Here is a 9,438-nt window from a genome sequence, read left to right as displayed (position 1 = left end):
ACGACGTCGACGTTGGAGGAGGCAGGCCGGTGATGGAGTGCTCCGGCCGTCGGCGTCGGGGGTGGAGGGGCGAGGGGATCAGGTTCTCCTCCCGATCCAGATCCAATCGAGGGGAGTGGGGGGGGGGGAAGCGAGTGGGAGTGTGGTGAGTGGGCGACGGGGGGTTAGGGTTTGGGGTACGAGGCCATATAGGCCAGGGCGAGTGGGCCGGCCGAGTGGGCCAGCGGGTCGGCCAGCTGGGCCGTCTGGCCCAGTTGGCCAGGGGCCTCTACTCTTTTTATTTGTATTTTGTAGTTTGATTTTCTGTTTTTATTCTTTTCCCTTTTCTTTATTTTCTCTATTGTTTTAATTCAATTTAAAATATTTATGCATTTTATAAAGCTGTGTCCTCTACACCATAATTATCTATGTAATATTTAGTACAAATTGAACATTTTTATTTTAATGTTTGAAAACTTTTATTGTTTTCCTTTAATTAAATTTTGAATTTGTTTCGGTTTTGAATTATCTAGAGTTTATCAACAGTAACCGAGGTGACGTGGCATCATTAGCGGGGGATCACTGTAGCTTAATTATACGGGCGTCACAATTCTCCTCCACTACAAGAAATCTCGCCCCGAGAGTTAAGAGGTAGTGAAAGGGGGGAAGGTTTGGTAACGAATCTAGCGGGTCTTCTCATCCTGGCTTGCTCTTCTCGAAGAGGCCGGTCCAATATATTGATGTCTTCGTTTCTCTGCTTTAGGTCATCATGATGAAGTCGGCGTCCTTTCTTCAGGAACTCCATCGTACTTACCAAAGAATAAAGAGTGGGCATTCCGGGAGAACAGACCTCTGCAAGGTCGACTATCTGGTCGATAACATCGGGGAGGGTGGCGGATAGCAACTCTCGAATTGAAACTTAAGAAAATATCGTGAGCAAAGTAAGAAGGTGCAAAATAGAAGTTTCAAGCACATAGGCAATCGTTCGTTGCCTGAAACAAAGTGTGAAAGGGGTTCAGAGCAATGGGAATAAGTAGTATTGCGTCTGATAGCAGAACTGGTGATCACTCGGAAGGTGGCTCGTAAATTACTTACGAGGCCACGCGCGAGGAACAACCTTGGCAACAGGGGGTTTACCGGAGAGTCAGGTTTTGATCCTGTGGAACTGTGGGTTATGGGCCCACCATGTGGGTTAAAGTAAGAAGGGCGTGGACATCTTGCACGGTCATGATAGCAAGACATGTCAGAGGGTAGGCTATCAGTTATGTTGGCAACAATGTCGGTACCAAGGGCGAGGGACGAAGAGAACCATTTTCCTGCTCGTTGAACGAGGCGGACCAATAGGCAAAGTTCTCGTCCATCAATGATTACCGGAATGCTATCAACAAAAGCAACAGGGTCTTACTGACACGGTTGTACCCCAAGGTGTTTACATAAGCAGAAGAACATTACTGCTTAGATCAAATAGATCACGAGAAAGGTTGAACAAAACAATGGAAATGAGAAGGTGATCTTCATATTAAACATAACAATGGAAAGGAAAATGTGTTTAAACACATATTTCAAGGGTATATCCTTCCCAAGGACAAGCAGAGCATGATATCCATGACATGATATAATGTAGAAAACTCTTTAGATAAGGTGAGAGAAATTTCATGACATTACCCATACAACGGTGTTAGGGTAATTGATAAGGAAAATTTAGCATTTGTGCTTTAAATGTTCTTACTGAAAATCGGAGTGCCACAGACATGCTTTGAGATAGCATTGACATGGTCTTCAAGCAAGGGTCAGACTTTGGATACACAAAGGATCCATCAGGAACAACTCATAGAATAAGTCTTATAATTTCCTCATGGAAGAATGGTTAACCTTGCCAAAATGGAACTTATAACAATAGGTCCTTCGGCCAGGTGTGCTAGACATGACATCACCTTACCGGGTCATATAAAGGCCAATGTTATATCTCATGGAAATATGTTCCAACCATCATATCTGACCGAGATTCAGTTCTGATTGGTGTCAGGATACCTCAGACTCATGATGCCTGAGAAGGAAGGTGCAACACAAGTTGTCGAGATGACATTGTAAGATTCTCGAGAATTGAACTATGGAAGCGAGTTCCAAAACAAGAGTTCATCATTAAATCAAGGAGAGGTGAGGAGGTGGCTGATTGACTCAGCAACAATTCATTGAGAATTTCAAAGGATGGATTTCCACAATTATGTGAACAAGGAGATAACATTTGTCAAATCAAATGATATAATGAGATATGCTCGAGGAAAACATACCCAAGTAAACAACAGTTGAAAGGTGCACCCCGAAATATGGGCGTAGGTAGCTTGATCTATGTTAGAATGGTGATTCAATAACCAATAGTCTAAGAATGAACGGTCGTCCATTAACTTCAAAGCAACAGGGTTGCTAGAAGTGCAGAATTCAAGCAGCACCGTTCACCTATTGGTATTCCGGTTGGAAGCAACACGGGGACCAAGGAATGAACGGATATGGCAAGAAGTATCACCTATATCAAGAATTCTTAAGAGGTGGTGAAATTCTCACGACATTCTTGACATAAAAGATGGTAATACTCCAAGTTAAAGAAGAACAAATGCTGGATAGCAAGGTTCTCAAGGTATAACACAAAACACGAACAAGTTTGTGTTGAACGGAAGGCAAGAAAGTGGTCGATAATAACACAAATCATCAAGGACAAGGATGGTATTTCTCATCATGAATTCAATTGATATCCTGGAAGGAGTCAAAATGTTGATGATGATCACGACAATTTGTTATCGAGAGGATCCACGAAGAAGCAATTGAACAGCGACTGCATCAAGCAAAACGACTGATGCAACAAAAGATTATTGGAGCCACAGATACGACACAAACTCGAAATCAAGCTCGCTGTTTTTAAGGCAAAATTATATGAGGAGGAAGATCGACGTAAGTTTAGCTCATCGTCGAAAATTTGTGCTCCGGAAAGAAGGACCAGGCAGCACAGTTAAAATTTAGCACAATAATGATATAGCCGATCAGGCTAGGAATGACTTGAAGGATTATTAAACTCATAAGCAACGAAGATTACTTAGAGTTATCGAACCAGAGTGCGGAATCGGTTGACTTACCGGTGTTCTTGAGCGACTAACAACTCAGAACCCCTGAAAAATTGGAATCAATGAGAAATAATAGCTGATGAAGACTCATAAGATGCAACACAATTCTTAGATATTCTCGAGATACCAGAGGGTAATACTCGAGGTAGATCAAGGGAGAGGTTGGACTGGTGTATTGACTTGCAAAAGACAAGTGCTTTAACTTGTCCGAGAAATGGGATCAAAGAGAAAATATGGTCGGAACCACGATTGCATAGGATCAACTCACAGATACCAGATGATATTATATCAACTAGATAATCATTTTGCAAGAAGCTCTCGAGACGGTCTACATCATTTTCATGGGCATGAACACAATGTTCAAGGTCGACTCCCACTTCTTCAATGTATAACCTTCCATTCACCTCTCACTTTTGAAGAATTCGTAGTGTTGAAACTTTATCTAGCAAAATACCAGAAGAGTATGACTCGTGAAAACTTTCGAGTTCACACATATTAAGGAAGGCATAGGTTCAACCCATAGGGGCTTCTTAGAAACATATACCACAAGTTTCAAGAGTAAATATCACAAGCTCGAAAGTAGAGCAAGGTTGAGAAAGTAGATGATACAATTTACCAAAGGCATTATGTATCCAAGGGAAGGCTCACAAGGTTATTGAATATGAAGGACAATGTCGGATAAAATCCATTAAAGGATCTGTCGGTCCATAACAGAGCTGATGTGAGCATCGGCACACAATCAGAGGAAGTAACAATGCAAGGGCATTGGATTATAGAAACAATTGACTAATCCGGAGCTCAAATGCAAAGGAATTATGATTTCCAAATTAAGGGAACAGAAGCAATGTTCTGATTAGGGGTGGATAAGTTGAATAGCCTTAGGGGTACTATCGACGACATTTGGATTGGTTGAGAACCAGCTCATGTTTAAAATGATGTCTGAGCCGGAAAGATAATTTAAAAGGATCAACTGATGATTGCGTGCATTCGCACTCATGTTGAATCAAAAGGATAAAAATGACGATGCCTAAGGATACTAACGAATACTGCCAGACATATGGAAAGCATCCATCATGCAAGTAGACAAGTATGGCAGAGCAATAAGCTACTAAGGATTTTTGGAGGATCGAATAGTATTTCGAAGACCATTGTGAAACACATGAACAACTGGGGGATGAGCAGATACTCGATAAGTGCGAGAATTATCCATAGGGGTATTCAGGTGACAAAGAACAGCAAGGCGGTAAGCTCAAAGGATTATCAAAACAACGACGAGTGTTTCGGGGTATCTGGTAATTACAAGACCAACTGGGGATGAATGTTAGAATAACAACTGCAAGTAGTTATCCATAAGGGTTGACGGTGGAAGGGGAATTGCAAATGCGATGAACACAAGTTCTCGGGTTAACAGCGGAGAGTATCTTCAGGGTCTTCACGTGCAGCAGACGATCATCAGTAATAAGGGGCTCTCCGGGTGAAAGTGATAACGAGATCCTAATGTTAGATTTAGCAAAAATCATTTAACCCGAATAGAAGAGAGATCAGAGTCCCTGAGTATAGACAAGGAGTAAAAGATCCTAATACCACCCAATGGCGACGTGGGCCCATGGGCCGCACAGCCAAGTTAGTAAAACAATTTTCATCGACTAGACTCAACTTCGGCCAAGGAGTTGGAAAGGGGGATTCCTACAGACAGTCAGCTCTGATACCAACTTGTGACGCCCCCGATTCAATCGTACACTAATTATGCACGCAAACGTGTATGATCAAGATCAGGGACTCACGGGAAGATATCACAACACAACTCTAAAAACATAAATAAGTCATACAAGCATCATAATACAAGCCAGGGGCCTCGTGGGCTCAAATACAAGTGCTCGATCATAGACGAGTCAGCGGAAGCAACAATATCTGAGTACAGACATAAGTTAAACAAGTTTGCCTTAAGAAGGCTAGCACAAACTGGGATACAGATCGAAAGAGGCGCATGCCTCCTGCCTGGGATCCTCCTAACTACTCCTGGTTGTCGTCAGCGGGTTGCACGTAGTAGTAGGCACCTCCGGTGTACTAGGAGTCATCGTCGACGGTGGCGTCTGGCTCCTGGACTCCAGCATCTGGTTGCGACAACCATAAAGAAAGGAAAGGGGGAAAAGGGGGAGAACGCAAGCGTGAGTACTCATCCAAAGTACTCGGAAGCAAGGAGCTACACTACATATGCATGGGTATATGTGTAAAGGGCCATATCAGTGGACTGAACTGCATAATGCCAGAATAAGAGGGGGATAGCTAATCCTGTCGAAGACTACACTTCTGGCAGCCTCCGTCTTGCAGCATGTAGAAGAGAGTAGATTGAAGTTCTCCAAGTAGCATCGCATAGCATAATCCTATCCGGCGATCCTCTCCTCGTCGCCCTGTTAGAGAGCGATCACCGGGTTGTATCTGGCACTTGGAAGGGTGTGTTTTATTAATTATCCGGTTCTAGTTGTCATAAGGTCAAGGTACAACTCCAAGTCGTCCTGTTACCGAAGATCATGGCTATTCGAATAGATTAACTTCCATGTAGGGGTGCACCACATAACCCAACACGCTCGATCCCATTTGGCCGGACACACTTTCCTGGGTCATGCCCGGCCTCGGAAGATCAACACGTCGCAGCTCCACCTAGGCACAACAGAGAAGGTCAGCACGCCGGTCTAAATCCTATGCGCGCAGGGGTCTGGGCCCATCGCCCATTGCACACCTGCACGTTGCGTGGGCGGCCGGAAGCAGACCTAGCAACCTCCATTACTAAGGAAGTCACGTTACGTGGTCCAATCTGGCGCGCGCCGCTCAGTCGCTGACGTCACGAAGACTTCGGCTGATACCACGATGTTGAGTGCCCATAACTGTTCCCGCGTAGTTGGTTAGTGCGTATAGGCCAATAGCCAGACTCAGATCAAATACCAAGATCTCGTTAAGCATGTTATTATGAAGCAACCGCGAACGCCGACCAGGGCCAGGCCAGGAGGGCGTGGGTCGCGCGCGCAGAACGGCCAGGGCGCGGCCGGAGCCGGTCGGAGCAAGGGGGGTCGCGGGCGGTGAGCCAGCGCGGGCTTCCCGCGTGCAGCGGCAAATGCGGCGCTCACGGTGAGCGCGCGTGGCGCGGGGTGCACGTCGAGGCGAGGGAGAGAGAGGAGGCCGGGACCTCACCGGGTGTCTGTAGGGAACGGGGCAGTGGGCGCGGGGGAGTTCGGGGAGGTCCGTTGTGGAGGAGGACGGGGACGACGTCGACGTTGGAGGAGGCAGGCCGGTGATGGAGCGCTCCGGCCGCCGGCGTCTGGGGTGGAGGGGCGAGGGGATCGGGTTCTCCTCCCGATCCAAATCCAATCGAGGGGAGTAGGGAGGGGGGGGGGGAAGCAAGTGGGAGTGGGGTGAGTGGGCGACGGGGTGTTAGGGTTTGGGGTACGAGGCCATATAGGCCAGGGCGAGTGGGCCGGCCGAGTGGGCCAGCGGGTCGGCCAGCCAGGCCGTCTGGCCTAGTTGGCCAGGGGCCTCTACTCTTTTTATTTGTATTTTGTAGTTTGGTTTTCTGTTTTTATTCTTATCCCTTTTCTTTATTTTCTCTACTGTTTTAATTCAATTTAAAATATTTATGCATTTTATAAAGCTGTGTCCTCTACACCATAATTATCTATGTAATATTTAGTACAAATTGAACATTTTTATTTTAATGTTTGAAAACTTTTGTTGTTTTTCCTTTAATTAAATTTTGAATTTGTTTCGGTTTTGAATTATCTAGAGTTTATCAACAGTAACCGAGGTGACGTGGCATCATTAGCGGGGGATCGCTGTAGCTTAATTATACGGGCGTCACAAGTGCTCCCCTGTCTTTTCCAAGCTTGTTGAAGGTCATTCTCCTTCGGTGAACTTCGAGGTCAATGGGCAGCACTACAACAAGGGGTACTATCTAGCTGATGGCATCTATCCGAGATGGTCGACATTTGTGAAGACCATCTCAAACCCTGTGCCAGGAGGCAAGAACACCTAGTTTGTGAAGGTTCAGGAGGCTTGCAGGAAGGATGTCGAGCGGGCATTTGGTGTGCTCCAATCTCGATTTGCTGTTGTCCGATTCCCTGCTCAGACCTGGTCGAAAGATCAAATATGGAAGATCATGACTTGCTGTGTCATCTTGCACAACATGATTATTGAGAGCGAGCAGGAAGAGCCAGTGTTTGACATTGAACCATACTACAGGCAGGGTCCTCTTGCCCAAGTTGATCACCAGCTACCGGCAACCTGGACTGACTACCTCAATATGGGTCAGGAGATCTGAGACCCACAGGTGCATCAAGAACTGCAACACGATCTGGTGGAGCACCTATGGAGGCTCAAGGGCGAGGCCGGGGCGACGCGGGAATGACGTGTGATGAAACTTGAGTTTTTATTTGTTAAACTATATAATTTGTATTGAACTATTTGATTTATGTGATGAAACACGCCGAACCATGCCGAACTATGTGACAAACTAATTGATTTCTATTTGTATGCGAAAATTCACGCCGAAACACGCCGAATCGCGCCGAATATGGGCCGATTCACGCAGATATCAGACCGTTTTTGGACACAATTGGGCCGAACACTGGGCCAAAATCGACGCCTGGGGGCGACGGCTGGGTGCCCAACCACCCCAGCGCCGAGTATACCGCCGGCTCACCCCCAGGCCGCTCTTTTTCGGCGCCCTGGGGGGCCAAACGGCTGGAGATGCTCTTATGCCTATGTTGAGGGAGGTGGTGGTCCGATGTGGAGATTAATGTCACCCATGTTGAGTAACAATCTCCTTGGGCACCCTTTCCAAGTACATACACACTGTTTTAAACAACGGTTGGCACTCTGTTCGATGTAGCGTAGACAAAGTACGAAACCAGTACATACAACGAAAAATAACATGCAAAGAAGAAATTGTTTTACTCATAAAAACAAAATCATTTCTCATAACCATAGCGAGCATAATACGGTAGACGCTCCCAGCCTTATTAGGGTACTAAATCTATTTGAAATTTCATCCAATCAGTGAACATAAATATTGATAATACTTGTGAGTGAATATAAATTGGACGTTATTTGGATGACTGATCACATGAAGCGCGCAAACTACACTGAAAAAAGAGGCATTTGATTTGTTTCATCTCGAGTACAAAATCTACACTTCTTGCTTTTTCAAAATTAGAACGGGCAAGGTTGTCTTTGTTTAGCAAAACCTCCACCCAATCCAGTTGGCGTAACAATCCATCTGCATGACCGATCTGGGCAAAGGCGTGGCCCCGGTTTATTTCCTCTAAAAGTGCTCGTGCATCTTTTGTAAAATATTCAAGAACGTGAAATTCGGTAAAGGATTTGAAAAATGGTTATGAACAAAATATGTTCACCAATATGAAAAATATTCATGAATTTTGGAAGCGTTCACTGATTTAAAAATGTTTCAGGATTTAAAAGATACCACAAATTTAAAAAATGTTCATGATTTAAAAAAAGGCTCAGTTAAAAACATCATAAATATTGAAAACTTTCAATTTTTTAAAAATGTTCCCTTATTTTAGCTAATGTTCACAAATTCTAGATATGTTCACGGATTTGAAAAATATTTATGAATTAAAAAATATTTATAAATAAAAAAACATGAATTTTGAAATGTTTAGATTTTGTAAAAGTGTCCACGAATTAAAAGTAAAAAATAGAAGAAAAATAAAAAAACTAATCTATACCTACTATTAAAGGGAATAGGTATTCTTGGTTTGGTTTCGTCCCGCTTAGATTATTCTTAGATTTTTTTCGTCTCGCTTAGGTGATCTAAGAAGGCAGCCCACCTCGCCCCGAACTTGGCCCAGGAAGGAGGCCCACCTCGCCGTGGACCAGGCCCTAATGGGAGGCAAAAATGAGACGCGGCCCTAATCAGAGGCAAAAATAATATCTCGAGTACTAGGAATCGAACTCCCAATCTCACCACCAAACACAAAAGGCACTACCACCTGAACTAGCTCATGTTAATCTGCACAAATATGAATTCGTTTGTTGATTAATAGGACCACCTCGCCTCATCACACTCTATTGCATCAACTTATATACCTCCATGACGCGAATTCAGTAAGTCGTGCGAAGAAGTGGGTTGAACAGGAAGGAATTAAGCAAAGAGAGAGAACCGATACTCAATAAAGAAAGGAAAGAACCTAAAAAGGTTGGCGCCTATTCGAGAGAACTGAAAAGATGTGGCTTTGCATGAAAGGTTGAGGGTGAGGTGTCCATTAATAAAGGAAGGACAAATGTGCTAATGGAAATGAAGGAATTTAATTCCGTGAATTTGTGCATA

The sequence above is a fragment of the Triticum dicoccoides genome, chromosome 7B (assembly GCF_002162155.2).
Source record: "Triticum dicoccoides isolate Atlit2015 ecotype Zavitan chromosome 7B, WEW_v2.0, whole genome shotgun sequence".
Taxonomy (NCBI): Eukaryota; Viridiplantae; Streptophyta; class Magnoliopsida; order Poales; family Poaceae; genus Triticum; species Triticum dicoccoides.
Note: the sequence above shows the minus strand (reverse complement) of the source record.